This window comes from Crinia signifera, chromosome 2 (genome assembly GCF_055691185.1).
Source record: "Crinia signifera chromosome 2, ASM5569118v1, whole genome shotgun sequence".
Taxonomy (NCBI): domain Eukaryota; kingdom Metazoa; phylum Chordata; class Amphibia; order Anura; family Myobatrachidae; genus Crinia; species Crinia signifera.
In genome coordinates this window covers 193047862-193066913 of record NC_139218.1, presented here as the reverse complement: position 1 = coordinate 193066913, position 19052 = coordinate 193047862, and the positions used below count along the sequence as shown (strand labels likewise).

Below are 19052 nucleotides of genomic sequence, written 5' to 3'. Positions count from 1 at the left end.
CAGTCTGTGCAGCGATGCAATAGTCTGTACCACCATGTCCTGGTAATAAATATGCATCATCAGCACTGGAGCTGGTACCAGAGCCTCATTCAGCGACTGGAATGCCAACTCACAAGCAGGTGTACAGTCCACTGTCTTGGGAAGACCCTTCCTAGTCACTACTGTAAGGGGCGTCACTTCCAAACTAGAGTCATGGACAACTGGTCCGTTACAGGTTCTAAGGTCAGTACCTGTCTGGGGGTTGAGGGCCAGGGACAGCCTCTGGTCACCTCAACCTTCACTGGTCTGAGCCTACCCCTGTCTGCTCCCACACTATACCCCAGGCACTGCACCTCCTGGGCACCAATCTGCACTAACTGTCAGACCTGCCCTCCTGTCCTCCTCAAAGGACCTATGTCTCGGGAACTTATCCTGTCTGGTGTATCTCCTTCTTCCCAACTACCCTGGGCCTGAAAACTTTTCCACCAGGGCACACTCCCTGCCCCCATCACATCAAGGCCACTGCGAGCTTGGCAACAGTTGCCTGCCAGGGATGAGTCAGAGAGTTGAGCCTCCCTAACCCTTTGCCAGTGGCCCAAACTTTCTCCTAAAGGGGGACACACTATAGGGGGATCTAGGTTGTGATTTATAGGGTCATTCTGGTTGGGGTCAGTCATGTAAAGGTCAGTGTGGTCACTCATACTCACCGCCGCAGTTGGCAAACCACTAGGAAAAGAAGCATCGCAGGGTATCCCCACAGAATTCAACGAACTGGCACACACATCCTCTGCATTGCTAGGGGACGTAGGCACACCAGAAGCAAAAGGCATGCTTGGTAGATGCGCTGATCTAGCTGCTGTGGTCTTTTCCTCTGGGCTGGTTGATGCTGTGGTTGGCTGTGCTGGCAGTTGTCTGGCTGCTGTAGTCTGTTCCTCTGGGCTGGGCTGTGCTGGTGTAGATGGTGAGGACTGTACTCTGGCAGCTTGACTCCAGCCGATGGCGTTAGCAAATGTGGTAATGATTCCACCACCAAGATCATTCCCCAGGACTACATCTGTTGGGAGGCCATCCATGATGGCAACATCTTGCAACTCTTGTCCAGATCCCCAGTCCAGGTAGACTCTTGCCACTCTCCATTACATCTGCCATTGTAAGTTTGGCAGTGCGACCCTGCAATACTGCAGCAGGATCAATAAGTCAGGGCCTAACCACAGTGAATGAGGCCCCAGAGTCTTCTCTCTGCAGGGCCCCACTTGGACTGGCTGCAGGTGACACCACATATTTTGTAGAGGCTGCCTGGCCATGCAGGTGACTATCTCCGCAGAGTCTGCCTGCTTCCAACCACACTCCATCGGACTGACTGGAGGGGGTACAGTCTCTCTGGGCTCATCTCCATGGGATAGGCAAGCAATCAAGCCGGGCTCCAGCATTCGGATTTGTAGCGCAAATCTGGAATACCAACAGTGTGGGACAGTTCATCCTCAGATGTCCGATTTTCTCACAGCTGTAGCACTTCTTGACCAGTCGGGGCTCCGATGATCCCTGATTACTTGCAGGGATGCTGCGGGACGATTGCTGGCCAAGAGCACCCGGGTTGGAAGGTGCTTGCTTTTAGGGGGCGATGAGCTGAAGAAGGGTGTCCCCCTGGTTGTACAGTCCTTTTTAGTGTGCTGCTAGTTTGGCATTTCAGCCCCTGTGACCAAATTGCCACATACTTGTCTGTTAGCTGGGCAGCCATCTTTATGCTGGGTGGCTCCCGATCTGGCACCCACTCCTTCACTTCCTGGGCATACCTGCGGTAGAACTGCTCCTTGAAGATCAGGTCAAGCAGTGTGCCCCATGTCGTGGGCCTTTAAATCCTTCACCCACTTCACCGAGTACTGCTGCAGCTGGGAGGCAAACTGCTCGTGGGTGCTGCCAGGTTTCTTAGGCAAGTAACAGAACTTTTTCCTGTAGGACTCAGGAGTGATAAAAAAAGCGTTGGAGGAGGACCTTGGCAACAACATCATAGTCCCAAAGTCCTCAATGGCCACTCCTCAATAGGCCTTCAAGGCCTCTCAATGCAGGATGGGCACAAGGTGTCTTACCCACTCCTGTTTGGGCAAATCATAGAGTTTACAAGTCCTTTCAAAAACTTGCAAATGTCCATCAATGTCCCCATTGCTGTCAGCAAACTTGGCAAACTGAATCCGTCCCACTCGGGGGGTAGCAGCTGACAATGGTCCTCGGGGTGCCATGCCTGTGGTGCCCATTTCATTTGAAAATGTGAACTGTTGGTAGCTCTCGAGGGCTAGGGTTGGCTACCACTGCGCTAGCATATCCACTAGGCTATCCGCGCCGTCCACCCTGGGACACGGGGATCCAGGCCCTGCTAGGAACTGTTGGGAAACATGGCTGCTGCTAGAGGAGGCGGGGCTTGTGAGTCTCACCAGGTCCAGGTGCAGGTCCTCTGTGGGGCCATCCTCATTACATTTGCAGTTGCTTTTAAAGGGATATCCACACCCTTTTCCCGACACACGATCTCCTGGTCATCCATTGACATTCTTGCGCATTCTCCTTGCTGTAGTTACTCCACCCTGAGTAACTCGGCTTCTGCAATTGGATGACCAAAAAGCGGACTGGGATATCCCACGGCTTGCCACCAATTTCAGTGACCAGACGCCTGCCCTTACACTCTGGCTATGCCCTTTGTATCCGCAGATGACGGTTTCTGGTCACACGGGACCTGGCCAATATGGGATTCCCTGTTACCATCAGTAACCGCCTGTTACTGACTCCACCCACTGCGCAATGGGTGGGGATATCGCTGCCACCACCAGACTCCTACTACATGGCGCCTGAGACCACGGATACTTCCTTAGGCCCAAATGCTGACACCTAAGTACTACCTGCTGGAGTGTGCGCGTTGACCCGCTGCTGACACGCCCCTGACTGGCATCGGTTTGTTCCCCACTGGTCACGGACCAGACCTCTGCATCGGTAGCTGGCAGAGAGGAACTGGGAGGACGCTGGACCCTTGTACCCAGAACAGCTGGAGAACAGAATTAGTTGGTCACAAGGGGTGTGGTATGGGACTCCGACAGTCGGCATCCCGACTGCCTGGAGAGCTCAAAAAAGCCCCCTGTGGGCTCACTGCGCTCACCATACTGCGGGCACGGTGGCTCGCTATGCGAGCCACCTATTCTATTCTCCCTCTATGGGGTCGTGGACCCCCACGAGGTAAAATAGCGGGTGGCCGTCGGGCACCCGGCTGTCGGCATTTTGACAGTCAGGATCCCGATGTCGGGTAAACGACTGTCGGGAACCCATCCGGCACCAAGTCACAAGATGAAAGCAGTCGTCTTGAGGCAATAGATGTTTTATTTGCTCAAATATAAGCCCTTAAAAGGGCCCTCTCCTATCCCTAGGAGGCACAGCATACAGATGTTACAGCATTCAGATACAGGCAGAAGTACAAATACCAGGGCTCACAGGCCCTCTTTATATAGACAGAAAACACACTGGCATGGTCAGATCCTTCCCTATACCTTTACAATTTGCATAGCAATCAGGCCATCTTACTTCAAATGCATAATGAATCAAAATTACATACCAAAAGGATGAATCCAATTTCCTTAGAATATATAACTTCCAGGAAAGGCGGAGATCATTTGATTATCTCCTGGACATGTTTACATAAAGAAACACAAATGTCTGGGCATGGATTCCTTCCCACATCACATACACAAGTTTCCTTACTACAGATGGCGCCGGGCTTGTCTTTGCTGGGGATGGCGGAGGACTCGCCACCCGCCATCCCCCGCCCCGCGCCATCTGTATGTCGGAAGGGGACGCGCGTGCACGAGGTGCACGCGCGTCCCGTTCCGACGGTGCTTTTCCCCGGGTCCCCCGCCGGCTTCCCGGGGTCCCCGCCGGTCCACACCGCCCCCCCGCAGCCCCCCGCAGCCCTGCCCGTCTCCCTGAAGCTTTAGACGGGCAGGACTGCACCCGCCGCGCCGCCTCGCCGCCCGGCTATTGAGACGCTCGTGCGTGGGAAACGCACGAGCGTCTCATTCAGCCAGAGCGCCAGATTGCTGGCGGATCGCCAGGGACACGGTCCTGGCGCTCCGCCAGCAATAATAAGCCCGGCTCCATCTGTAACTACAGACACAAAGCCTGCTACCTGCTGTGCAGTGGCCACTCACAGACATTCTGTTAGCAAAAGGGCTGTTTAGCATCTAATTTCCTTGTCACAAAGACTGCTAAATTCCTTCCTCCAGAAATGTACAAAGTGCATTTTAAGTTTAGAATGCATTCCACAATACTCAATACAATATATAAAATATATGGTGCAGTCCCAGCTCTGTGCTGCTCATACAGCTTAAAACATGTCAAGTGTCCTTGTCCAAAATGGCACTGCAGCACAGAGGACATGTACTCAGTGCAGGAGGCCGGCGGCCATTTTCCTGTAGCCGCGTCCATGTTCTGGAAGCCGCGGCCAGCGCAGGAGGGCTGGAGGAGGTCCAGCGCAGGCCGCAGACAGGGACTGGGTAAGCGCTCTCCCCCCCTCCACGCTCCCCCTAGCAATATCTAGCACTGCGGGGGCATATCTCCCCCCCCCTCCCCCCAGCAATATCTGTCACTGTGGGGGCATATCTGGCACTGTGGGGGCATATATGTCTGGCACTGTGGGGGCATATGTGTCTCTGGCACTCTGGGGGAATATCTGGCACTGTGGGGGAATATGTGTCTGCCACTGTGGGGGCATATCTGGCACTGTGGGGGCATATGTGTATCTGGCACTGTGGGGGCATATGTGTCTGGCACTGTGGGGGCATATGTGTCTCTGGCACTGTGGGGGCATATGTGTCTCTGGCACTGTGGGGGCATATCTGGCACTGTGGAGGCATATGTGTATTTGGCACTGTGGCGGAATATCTGGCACTGTGGCGGAATATCTGGCACTGTGGGGGCATATCTGTCACTGTGGGGGCATATCTGCCACTGTGGGGGCATATCTGCCACTGTGGGGGCATATCTGCCACTGTGGGGCCATATGTGTATTTGGCTCTGTGACGGAATATCTGGCACTGTGGGGGCATATCTGGCACTGTGGACATCACATTGTGCGGTGTAATAGGCATCATGGTATGGGGCGTAATGGGCATTACGGTGTGGGCAGCATTGGGTAATTGCCATCACAGTATGGGGTGTAATGGGCATCAAGGTGTGCGGCATAATGTGTCATTAGCATCACAGTGTGCTCTCATTTTAATGGGCCGTAGCCCCCTACGACGGTGTGAAGAGCGCCCGTAGGGCACGATGAATCACCTAATATATATATATATATATATATATATATATATATATATAGTTCTGTGTGTAGACCGCACTCACACTTAATCTAAAGCAACACGGGGTGCCAGACAAAGGGTGTAAGTGGTAAACATGCATCCAATTATAGTCCAAGGAGTATCCACACCTAATCTAGGTTGTGGAATGTCAAGCACTCGCCTAATAACAAGTCCAGAGCAATCTCTCTAAAAAATCCATATAAAGGAATTTTATTCTTTTCCAATCAGTTTAGCAGATTTAGGGCCTTATTCTGGTTGGTGCGGCCGGGCCGTACGCGTACGTTCCGGGGTTTTTTATGATCTGCGCATGCGTACATTCGCTAATGCGCAGGCGCGAACACTCCACAATGCTTACGGACGGGTCTCTACGTGCGAAAAAACCTGTACGCGAGTGTACGGGCATTGGGGGCGGCATAGGGGCGTGATGAGGGGAGCGGCCGAAATAATGAGGGAAAATGGGCGTAAACATGGGCGTACACGGGGGTGTGCACCAAAAATGAACGGTGCTACTACCGCACGATCGACTAAAGCACCGTTCATTTCGGACACAAAACAGGCGGCCGCCAACCGCCATCTCAAACCACCCCTACAGATACCGCATGCCAGCGTGCGCCTGGGTTTGCTAATTTATGCTGATTACTACCAAACACATACACCTGAATGTAATAACCAATGCTGCAGTCTATTAAGTCCAAACCATGATTTCACTACCTGCAAGCCACACACAGCACTCAAACACATTGGAAGCTTATCTTTCTATACTTCTCTACATTTAAAGGTTTGTTTAATTTAAGGTAAGAATCTTTGTAAGACCTGCTTATATATGCTAAGGTAGGTATTTGTTAAACAGTTATACACATTCACTACGTGCTTTCATAGACTTTACACAGTAGCACACTCAATCTACACAAGTCGACATGTGTCAACGTGTTCACTCTAATACAAACATAGGTTTTGTATTTATGATACAATAACATAAACCACATCTAACACCTACAAAGGATGTTTCAGCAATGTTTTAAGCCCATGGCCACTATTTTGCACATTAATTAATTCAATCAATTAATTAATTTTCATAATTATAGTTGAAAGGCAAGATTTGCAGGTCCATATATGTGAAGGGTATGCCAGCGTACACGGACGTACGCTCACTCTCACGAGCGGTGACATAAGCTGAGTTTTCTATTGAAAACAATAGGGACCCGTCCGTGCAAGCTGGCGTACGCTCAGATAGCCGCAAGAAGTCGGTGGGAAGACGGACGAGAGACGTCCGTAAACGGTGGCGTACGCTCAGTTGTACGCCAGTTGTCGGAGTGTAAGGGCTGGCCCGTCCGTGTACGTTGGCGTACGCTCAATTGTACGCCACTCCCCTTTGACGTTGTTTCTGGCCGTACGTATGCGGCTGAGTTGTGGGTGGACTTAACCCCAACGGCCGCGTACGGAGAGCGTACGTTAATAGCGAACGTACGCACGTTTGGCCGCTACGATCAGAATAACCTCCTTAGTCACATGCAGATAGACATTGCCCCGACGTTTCGGTCCTGTGTGGACCTTTTTCAAGTAACTTTATCAGCAAAGTTCATCGCAATCAGCGTTGTTAGGGTGGAAAAACCCAATGGTCCCTGGAGCAGATATAAAATCTGTTTTGACAAAAGCCTGAATAAAGGCTGAAACGTTAACCTATGTAGGGATGTTCTGACTGAGTTTTTTCAAGACCGCAGTGCCGCTGTGTACATATTGTCTATTTATGTGCCCGGCTACCACCGGACATCATTGAGGGCACGGGGCCCAAGAGTGACAGAGCTGAGTGCCAGCTACCCTATACATATATATATATATATTTAAACACATGTCCACCACAGGGGGCCCCTAGCTAGAGGCGGGTCCATGGGTACTGACCCCCTGTGCCCCCCCTTTTATCCGGCCCTGGGTAAGCGTGCTAGTCAGGGCATCTGCATTATCACAGAGTTGTACCCATAATATATGTGGTCTACAGCTGGAGGTGGTCAGAAAGAATCCATCTATCCATCTATATAAAAATATTCCTTTTTTTAAGGTGCGGGGGGCTCCATACTCCAACTTGCCTCTGGGCGATTTGGATGAACTTACGTCTCTGCCCCCACTCACACGTGCGGTGTCAGCAGACCAGGCTGTCCCTCCATGTGTATTTTTAAACATATTGGTGGTACCAAATACATTATAAATATTAAGCGTGAAACCTCATAATAAATAAATAAGGCTGCATATCCTTTTAATGTACCAATCACGTGTAAAGGTAGAAATCAAAGTCATGTATACTGCAGATTATGCATTTATAAGACAGACCACAGGCTCCATCATTGCAAATCTAAGCATGTGAAAAGATTTGCAAGCAATCTATGCATTTCTCAGAAAAAAAGCAATTTGAAATTCTATGTAACATAAATCACCAGCCTGTGTAAATCTTGGCTGCTACTGTATCTGTATATATCTCCAATGCATCATCTATAAATGCATATAAAGTTAGAACTAGAGATGTTCAGAAAACCACTTGTAACATTCCGACAAATCCCAAATTCTCAGATATGCATCCAACCAAATCCAAACCCTATTAAAAACTTACAGCCTTAAAAAAAGATTTGAGAAATAATTATAAAAGCTATGAAAATTGCCTAGAAGTAAGGATTAAAGAAGTTATTATAGCAAGATACTGTACATGCTGCTGGATGTATTTAAGCTGTTGGAAAAAGTAACATTGAATTATAGAGCAGCATTACATCTTGTATCCACAGCTCGTCTCTGCACTTTTTATTGCTACATTCAAGGTATTTCTGCCTGAAAACATCATAGCTGACTTTCTCCATAGCTAATTTCTATTGGAGAAACATTCCCTTATTCATAGTTAAGTCAATGTATAATGCTTTGAAGACACTGCAGAATTGTAAGTACACCTATTATTCAGAGCTATCTACTTAAGTACTACTCTAAAATATGTAAATGCACTCATCATACATATTTAACATGAAGACATTCCCACATATTAACTTTCGCATTGTAAGGCGGGGGCAGCTAGGCCGCACCAGAAATGTTGAGTGTATTTTTTTATTAATACAGTATCATTACAAAATTACAGGTGATTAATATCACCATGCAATCTAATACAAATCCGCTGCACTACTGCTGAGCACTGTTGGCCATTATAGCATCTGCACGTTTATAATATAACATTTGCATTGCTGTAAAGCAAGTGAGTGACAGCACTTCCCGTTTTACCAATGCACTTGCCTGGTACAGCGATATCCAGGCTCCAGTCCATGCTGCCTATGTTTCTCCTGCAGTCCTAGGTGAATCACCACTGCAGGGACAGAATAGGAAAGGGCAGATGGGAGAGCACAGCATTATGTGTCACGCGGTTCAGTGCATTGTGGGATGTCAAGGGCTGTCTTAAGGACTACTAGCACCATGGGCAATATTTTTGGAATCCCCCCCCCCCCCCCCCCCCCAATGTGGAGGCCATGCTATATTATAAATATTCAACAAAGTGTGATGCCAATTATACATATGCCACACACCGTGATGCCCATAACACATTAACCCTTACCTATGTGCTCATTGTTCTTTCTCAATGCCAGGGGATACATGCTCGATGCCAGAGGCTTTATACTTGATGCCAGGTGATTCATGCTCGATGCCAAGGAGGGTTCATGCTTGTTTCCAAGGGGGTTTCATGCTTGTTGCCCAGGAGGTTTTAGGTTCGTTGTCAAGGAGGGTTTATGCTAGTTGCCAAGGAGGTTTCATGCTAGTTGCCAAGGAGGGGTTATGCTAGTTGCCAAGGGGGTGGAATATTTGTTGCCAAGGATGTTTCATGCTTGTTGCCAAGGAGGGTTTATGCTACTTGCCAAGGGGGAGGCATGCTTGTTGCCAAGGAGGTTTCATGCTCGTTGTGAAGGAGGTTTCATGCTTGTTGCCAAGGAGGTTTTATGCTTGTTGCCAAGAGGGTTTATTTGCTCATTGCCACAGGGGCGCCAGCACTACCGGGATCTGCAGCGAGCGCATTAAAAAACCCACCTGGCAGATTTGAAGCAGTCTGACAGCCATCAGAGAGTGGTGGAGATTTCAGTAAGTTCCTTTCCAGGAATCCAGGTGGGCGGTGGCTGACCAGTGCCTTTATAAACTATTGCTCGGTGCATTACTGCTCCAGCTATACTTACAGAATCTGAGCCCCTAAGAACCTTGCGGCCTCTCACAAGTTTGGGGCCTCTACAGGGTCACCAGGCCAAATGCCCTTATACAGGGTATTGCACAGCAGGCCAAATCTGCTGTACAGTACCTTTAATAAAGCTGCCAAGATGCTGCAAAACATGTCAGAAACAGCTTTAACTGCACCCTCTTGCTCCCGTATCTTGGCTTCACCATCTGAACCAGCCCCAGATATACCACCATTACCAGAGCCAAATTATTTGCCATTTGGAGACACCTACATTCCACCTAACCCATTTTGAACTCCGGAATCTATTTGCCAGAATGCAGATCTTCTAGTGGTGAACTGGTTACAATTCCACTGTACCAATAACAGCACACCACAGTCTATAATGTACTGCTGAGCTTGACCCGATTTCCTCTAATTATCAGATGGTAAATACTGTATACTCCAAATGTATTATCATCCGGTCTACAGAGGATTGTTTGGACGGTAATATAGGAACAGACGTTCAAGAACAGCCAAATGGAGCAAATCACAATGCAGTAATATTTCATATGTTTGTAACTTTCAACTATGTGCTAGTAATAAGCTGATTATGTTGTTCTGTTAAATATAATTGTAAAGTCAATCCAATCATTTATAATAATTGTATTTTACTTTTGGTTATATGTACAGGAGTAAATACCCTATTTTTCAGTAGCAGCTTGAAATACTGGTGTTGAGTGCCTCAGCAGTCTTTACTCCTTGGAGAGATTTCTCTTTATTCCACTCTCTGGTCTTCAGGTTCTTTCTCCTTCTGATAGCCCATCCTGGCCACTCACACCACCTCTTTGCAGCATCCAGCTGGCACCACACTTCTTCTCTCTTGATCTTACCATCTTCTAGTCTGTTCCAATTCTGCAGAAACTCTTCAAGCGATCTTCTTCCTATTCATTCTTCCACTGAACTGTCTTTTCCGCCTGTTGGCGTCTGACATCACACACCTCAAACAAGTGAGAGCATATACATTTTACCAGCTCTGGACACATCTGCAAATCAATACACAAAATAAATCAAATGTTGGACTTCCTCTATTATATTAGAATCTTCCTCTATTATATTAGCATCTGAATGGCGCGATTCAATCCAGTGTGACCATTACGAACTTTGTGCCATTATACTCCATAGGTACAGCACGTGTAGTTGATTATCTACTTTTTTTGGGGGGGGGTGTGCAATATTAGGTTGTCAATGTCTAGTTTGACAATGTCTAGGTGAACTACAAAAGGTTGAGATGCGCAAGGTCAACAGTCACAAAAGGTCAACAGAAGCAAAAGGTCAACATGAGATGAGTGTCCCACACCCCCTCACCTTCCGTTTGGTTCGCCAGCTTTAGGGACACTTTAGCACTTCCAATTGTAGTCCACATGAATGGTAAATTATGGAAAAAAAATAAGAGCCCTCCCAAAAAAAAAAAAAATGTAAGTGTCAACCATAGCTATGTCGACATTTTGCTTGAGTCGACCTTTTTTTTTGCAACATCTTTTGAGATGAATGAACCTTATACCAAATGAGACAATAGTTCCACCCACATGCAAAATACAATGTTAGTGCAAATTGACTACATCTAAATAAGAAAGCCTACCCATAATCCTTCATGCCCTCTCCCCCAGGCAAGCTGCAAATAGCAATCTTCAGTGTATAAGAAATGTTATGCATAAATGTACTGTATATAGATATTATATTTATATTTGATCTCATGGGATACAGACATATGGCCATGTGAGTTTCATCTATTTTCAAGTGTACATCAATAATTCAGCTTCTGATTATAATTATCTGAAGAATTTTCTACTGTCATTTCTAAAATCCAGAATTGATGTGAGATCTTTACCTGATGATATCAATCATTAATGTAATTGGACTCATTTCTCAATGTCAGTACTAAATAATTCCTTAGCCTTGTGTAGTGCATTGATAACAGTATTATTTTGTGTTCGATATGCTTGGATTTTAGTCAGCTTTTAAGGTTTAAACATAACATTGAAATAAAATAAAAATGAGCACGTTAATAAATATTTTTTCTTTGCATTAAGGCTAGTTATAGTAAGTATCCAAATCTCTAATTCTCTCTATGGGCCTTATTCTAGTTCACTCTTTCTGACAAAATCCTTCTTAGTTGGACAAAACCATGTGCACTGCAGGGGGGCAGATGTAAAATGTGCAGAGAGAATTAGATTTGGGTGAGTTATTTTGTTTCTGTGCAGGGTAAATACTGGCTGCTTTATTTTTACACTGCAATATAGATCTCACTTTGAAGAAAAACCCCACCCAAATCTAATTCTCTCTGCACAAGTAACATCTGCCCCACCTGCAGTGCCCATGGTTTTGTCCATCTAAGAAGGATTTTGTCAGAAAGAGTGGAGGCCCTATATGAGAATGGAACTTTTTGGCGCTATTTCTGCTTTACCTTCTGCCAGAGCATCAGCAAAAGTGGAATATTTTGTAGGCTATTTTGAATGCTCTATTTACTTGAATTCATTGAAGATAATGCAAGGGAATTCATGCAAATCTGTTCATTGCCCACCATTTTTATTTTTAAATTTAAGGCATCATACAATAGTGAGACTTCTGTGAGCGGTGAAGTCTCCCGCAATTCCTCCTTGAACCACCGGAGCCTATCTTATGCCATCCTTTTACATACAATATATCTCATTCGATCCCATCCAAGCCTGCCAGCTTGGATGTGATCCAACAGATGCTTCTGCAGCTGATGCGACTTGCGTGCTCTGGTGCGATGCACATGGGATTGCGCATCGCATCAGACCTGCTGTCAATCACATAGGATTTGGACACTTTTTATGCGGTTGATCACCGTAATCGCATGAAATGAGTCCAAATCACATGTCACATGTGAATCTAATACTAGAGTGCCGTGATTTAAGAAAGTTTGGGAACCACTAATTTATGGGCTACATGCAATAGCAGTCAGTATTTACTGTGCAAGAAAAAATAATGTACTTGCTCCAGGGCCGTAACTAGGGGGGGGGGCTAGGGGGTCACGCGCACCGGGCGCTGGAGGGTGGGGGCGCTAGTGTGGTGTCCCGGCAGCGTGGTCCCTGGGATGAGCAGCAGGGGGTCCGGGGACTGGTGGGTTAACGCCAGGTCCTAGCGGGGTCCCGGGGACTGCTGGGTTAAACTCCGGCTCCTAGCGCTGCCAGACGGTGGGCGGGAAGCAGGTTTTGAAAAGACTTGCCGGACGCTGATTGGCTGAATTCAGCCAATCAGCATCCGGCAAGTCTTTTCAAAGTCATCAGCGCTTCCCGCCACCAGGCAGATAGCGCTAGGAGACGGAGTGAGTGAAGACTGCCGCTACACCAGTCCCTGGACCCCTGGACGCTACACACAGGTATGTTGGCAGCGGGGGTCCAGGGACTGGTGTAGCGGCAGCTTTCACATACACAGCCGCTCGCTATTTGCCTGGCGGCTTTCACATACACAGCCGCTCGCTATTTGCCTGGCGGCTTTCACATACACAGCCGCTCACTATTTGCCTGGCGGCGGGAAGCGCTGATGATTTTGAAAAGACTTGGCGGACGCTGATTGGCTGAATTCAGCCAATCAGCGTCCGGCAAGTCTTTTCAAAATCTGCCTCCCGCCCACCGCCCGGCAGCGCTAGGAGCCGGAGTTAACCTTCTCCAGTCCCTGGACCCCCGCTGCCTGACCCCAAGGCAGTGATTTTTTTTTATTTTTTTTTGGGGGGGGGGGGGGGGGGGGGGGCGCGACCAAATGACTGCCGACCCAGGTGCCGAAACACCTAGTTTCGGCCCTGCTTGCACCCATTGCAGTGCAACACGATTTGTTCTAGATGCAAAGTTACTTGCTCTTTTTGTTTTGTTTTCATCTTAGAATTAGCCCCAGTCATTCTACATATGCTTTGCTACATGCATAAAAAATATGATGGAAAAGCTTATGCCTTAAACATGCTTGTGATATCATTCCTTTTATCCACTCTGGCGTAAACATTTTTCTCTTAATCAGTTCTTTAAATAAAACTCCCAAAAATCTATATAGTGTAGTATTGTTAATATGGAAAATTCACCAATAGCTGGTAGATGCTCAAATTATCACTTACACAACTGCAATATAAAGGTATCTTTGCAACTTCTGCCCCCTGTATCAGGCACCCAATGTAGGTATTCTCACTCACCAGGTGTAAAATGCAAAGAGAAATAACTCCAAGGCTGGATTAAATCCCTGCCCTTAGGCAGCCAAAACCTTGCCCCCCCCCCCCTCCCCCTCCCCCTCCACGCTCAAATTATCATGCTACAGTATATGTTTTTTATCTTACCAACCATTAGTCTACGATCTGGAAACTGTAGTGTAAATTTGATGTCTATGGTTTATCTACTTAAAGTTGCTTATGGTTACATATACAAGTATTTAATGCAATGTTTTAATTGATTTGCATTTTTTTCTATCTTTTGGAAACAATTTAAGAAAGCTTATTGTCATTTTGTTTCAAGGCCAAATCAACAGTATTAAGTATACAGGAGACCATGGCCAAGTACCAGAACAGATATTAAAGAATCCACATCGCAAAAATCAAACTGGTTAAAAAAGAAGCCCAGGAATTCTCAATCCTAAGCTTATTAATGTTCAAAATGTCGAGAATCTATATAAATCGATAACAATAGTAAAATAAGATGAACATCCAATTCTAAACACCAAACCAGAAGTTCATCTTGCGGACCTTAAGACCAGCCTGTGTGTAATATATTGGAGGGAGGATGGGTGGTAAGATACAATCAGGTAGATTGCTAGACTCTACGGGGAGATTGCTGTTGCTTCAGGGAGTCTTCATGACAATCACGTAAAGTTTGCGAATATGGTTATATATATATATATATATATATATATATATATATATTATTATAGGAGGGGAGTCTTCATACTTGGATGCATTCTGCTCATATGTGATAGGTGGGGGAATCTTGTAACACTTTTTAACCCCTAGCTATTGCTTCTTCATTATTAACCCACTAATACTTTAGCAATTCACTTGTGTGCTGCCCTGAGGTGACTGGCTTTTGCTGGCTATTTGGGGAGCTGCACTCCAGGTTCATACTCATTATTAGGGGCCCACCAGAAAATTTATGAGGTTACCTTGACGTGGTTGGTGGGCTAGTATTTCTTGGCCAATAAATATTCCAAGAACCTCAATTTATTGCTCCTATATGAGATAGCAGAGCTTAATATTACACTGTGTGCAATAGGCACTGCATGTCTTTCTTTGTAGAACTACAGGTCCCAGCATGATAGCACCTCATGATACATGTATATTATTAGGGTGTGCATTTCAAGATCTCCCCCCCCCCCCCATATACTCAATTATTGTATACTTTGTACACCTGAGGGTGGGGACTCCCTCACCTTGATGTAGCACCCCGACCACCTGATCTAAATGGTACAACCAGTCTGGTCCCTGGTATCCACAGACCGCACATTGGAACTAAAGGCACAATTAAGGTAAGTCCTGAAAATTTGTACATTGTGCTAGTTTTAGGGATGGATTTGGGGCACGGCTCCCCTTGGGTTGGCATGGCTGGGTTGCCTTGGGGTGGCTCACAATAACATTTATTTAGCACTATTTATTTATTTTTCCACTAATTATACTTTCTAGTATTTTCACTTCTGTAACACTTTTTAACCCCTAGCTATTGCTTCTTCATTATTAACCCACTAATACTTTAGCAATTCACTTTTGTGCTGCCCTCAGGTGACTGGCTTTTGCTGGCTTTTTGGGGTGCAGCGCCCCAGGTTCAATCTTAGTATTATGGACCCACCAGAAAATTCACGCGGTTACCTTGAGGCGGTTGGTGGGCTAGTATTTCTTGACCAACAAATATTCCAATAACCTCAATTTATTGCTCTATTAGATATCAGAGCTTAATATTATAGTGTGCATCAGGCACCACATGTCTTTCTTCATATGTGATAGGTAATTTACATGTACTGTACAATCAATATCATTACTGTTCCATCATCATTTGAATTGGAGGTGTGTATCTAAATGGACCAGAAAGTGATTTTAAAACGGAAATGCATGACATTTGAATAAAGCAGATTAAATTCCTGAGTTCCTTAGATTCAGAGTGCCAACACCTCTGTGAAAGAGGTTTAAAATGTCCACTAAAAATGCCAGCGTTGCTCACATGTTATATATCAAATGAAATGGAAAATATTTTTCCTATATACTGTAAGGTTAACATTACAGGTCATTATGAATAAAAAATGGTTCTTTGACAATTTGTACACCTATTTCAACAAATTCACTTAGCGCTCAAAGGGTTAAGCACTTTGTCAATTGAATAGGTAAATAAATTGTTTGAAGCAAATGTGATTTAATGGCACGCGTGAGTGTTGGAAACATGACTTTGAACATGCATAAAGAGTGTGCACATGTTCAGCAGCAATCGTGTGTGTCACCTCCATCTTTACAGCATCCGGCTTATTCTACGTATCCAAACAACACAAGCTCAAAAGCAAGATAGCTATTTAAACAACACCCTAAAAGTCTTATATTTCCAATGTTCATGTTTATCGGCAATGAGCACTAATTTATTTATAGCCATGAATATAAAGTAAATCTCTGGTTGGAAGCATATAAAGTGCATTCTGTAACAGCACTAGATATAGGTAAATTGCAAATACTGTAGATATTACATAACTTATAGGCACATTATATGAAATGAAAACAAATTTTCAGATGCGGAAAAGCTGTCTATGCCATATTAAAAATTTAAGAAAGCAGCAGGGATCAACTTACAGAACACAAAGTTTGAGTGAGCAGATTTTATATTAAAAATTAGAGTAGATACAGGGACAATTGAAAAATAATACAATGCTTGTTGAATGAGTCACATGCAAAATATATGCTGCAGGAAACTAAAAGGAAAGTAAAATAACCCAGGGTTCCGTATTGGATTATTTTGCATGAGGAAACAAAGCACAATCTAGGTCAATTTATGAAAACTGTTCAATTCAAGTACGTGTAATAGTTTTTTTCTATTTCAGATACGTAACCCTGTCTGGCTCGATTCTCTTTTGATAATTTTGAAAATATGCTAATGTACAGTACATTATGTTTTGTCCTGGAAGACAAAACACCATCTTCGTACTTCAAACATAGGCCAAGTAAATACTTCACTAATGATGGGACAATGAACTATGGTGATATTTAAATGTGCATGTGTTTTATTCCAAAGGTGTTCAAGAGTGGCTTTTCTGACATTTTCCTCACCATCTTAAGATCATACTCTTCTATGGATTCCTTTTATTTTTTTTTACAGACTGGAAAAAAAGGGGGTATGGGTGACCACCCGCGCTCACAAGGAACAAGCAGCTAGAGAAACACACCAGATAGGGCTACCAAACCCAGACAAGCATATAGTATACAACAAAAAGGTGGATCCCCACAGCGCTAACTCGCAGGATCACTCTCAGTATTTTTCTTTCTGTTCGTCCTCTAACGTCCTGGGTACTCGGGACACCGGAAAAAAGAGAAAAATCTCTTGATTACCGTAGGTATATGCTCTTAAATAATAGCTCAAATAGCCACCACTCTGACTCACCTAGACTGGCTAGGAGAGGTTCACATCAAGGTATCTTTCAATGGGACATCAATAATATGGCACATATGGTAATGAACTCACCTAGGGTCAAGGCCCTATGTGCATCCAAAGGCTTCTTTGTGTGGATTGAAGAATACACCGGGATCAGAACTCGTTCAAAGTAAAAAAGTTCACGATTTATTGGTAAAACAGGAAACTCCAAGTACAACCATTCACAGCCACTTTCACAACCCTCACCCGGAATGGGGCTGGTCAGAGGCAAGTGGATCCTAAGTGTGTCACAAGGATAGGTGTCCTGGAGTCCTGAATAAAATCCTCTGCAAACACCAACGCGTTTCGAACCTGATTGGTCCTTCCTCAGGGTGTGGTATAATTAAAACATGATCCTGGGGGGGTTTATATACCCTAAAGCCTCCAGGACAACAATAAAACCCGGCAATTCCCTTATCCACATCCTCCATGCTAAACCTATTTCCAACATGCAGTTTCCTACAGTAAGCCTAAATTACAACATATTACAGATCATAAAAATAATAACAAATCACAGTATCGTTATTCACACTCAACGCCTTCTGGCTAAAAACAAAAGTTCTGTGCATCCAGTCCAAGTATTTGTTTGAACTCAGCGTCTCCGCTCATTGCGGTATCCGGCTTCCGGGAGCGGGCGTCACTTCCGCTCTATGCAACGCATCTGCGTGTCATCCAAGGTATTCGTCACTTCCGGTTGTCGTCTTCCGGAGTTAAAGTGACTGGAGCGCAGATATGGAACGCAAGCTTCCTGGTTTCCAGGGATATCATTAGTGACTTCCGATAATGATAAAATGGAACCCTTTCGGCTAAATCCCTGTCTCAGATGACAGATAGCAATGGTGGTACAGCCATCATATCCCCATAAAAAGACATGATAAAAAAGAAGAGTTAGATAAAATCCATCAAACGCACACATATGCAGTTTATTTATAGGAGAAAACATTTCAACTCAAAATCGGCGTTTAAGCCGCGGGGGACAAGGGTTTTTAAATTATAGATGAGACGCATTTCCATTTGGGATAATCTAACATCCCTGTCATCTTTTCTCCAATTGGAGTTTATTACTCTAATACCGCAAAATGCTCTTATCTGACTGGGGTCACTCCCATGATGTATCTTAAAATGTTGGGAAACATTATGAGTCTCCACCACCTTTCTAATATTTCTCACATGTTCTGCGAGGCGTATTTTTAATGCCCTCGAGGTTTTTCCTATATACTGTTTGTTGCAAGAACAGCACAATAAATAAATGCAGTATTTTGAATCACATGTGATGAAGTCCTTAATAGTGATGGTCTCTCCTGTTTGACTTGATTTATATTCTGTGATTTTGCTACTATCAGACTTACTTATTTTGCACATACTACAGGTCCCGCACCTATAAAATCCCTTTGATTTAATATTATTCTTATTATTGGGTATATTTATGGCACTCCTAACTACCATATTACGAATGTTATCGGCCCTTCTGTAGATAAACTTAGGTGCGGGTCCTATATGTTTTACCAACAGAGGGTCATTCTTCAGTATTCCCCAGTGTTTTTTTATTATTTGTTCAACCTGTTTATGTTGTGTGCTGAATTTTGTAATAAAGGGTACTCCCATTTGGTATTCCTTTTTCTTTTTAGGTCCCTTTTTAATGGCCTCCAATCTATCCAGCTCAGCCCCCTCTCTCATAGCATTCTCCACCATGTCGGGATTATATCCCTTTGCAATAAATTGGGATTTGAGGATGTTAGCTTGATCATTGTAAGTTACCAGATCAGTACAGTTCCTCCTTATTCTGAAGAACTGACTTTTCGGTACGCTCTTCTTCCAATTATCGTGGTGATTACTTTCGAAAGGAATAAACGAATTACAGTCAGTGCTCTTCACATAATTCTTTGTCTTCACTACTTGATCATCTATATAAAT

The 19052-nt window shown here is 45.0% G+C and overlaps 1 long non-coding RNA gene across 1 annotated transcript in view; it reads right to left on the bottom strand.

Moving 5' to 3' along the window:
• Window positions 1–8892: 8892 nt before the first annotated feature.
• The window catches only part of LOC146058943 (uncharacterized), a 130803-nt gene continuing 120643 nt past the window's right edge, over window positions 8893–19052 (bottom strand). Inside the window, exon 4 of the long non-coding RNA XR_014470054.1 lies at window positions 8893–10523. This is a non-coding gene — a long non-coding RNA (uncharacterized LOC146058943). The remainder of the gene's footprint in view (window positions 10524–19052) is intronic.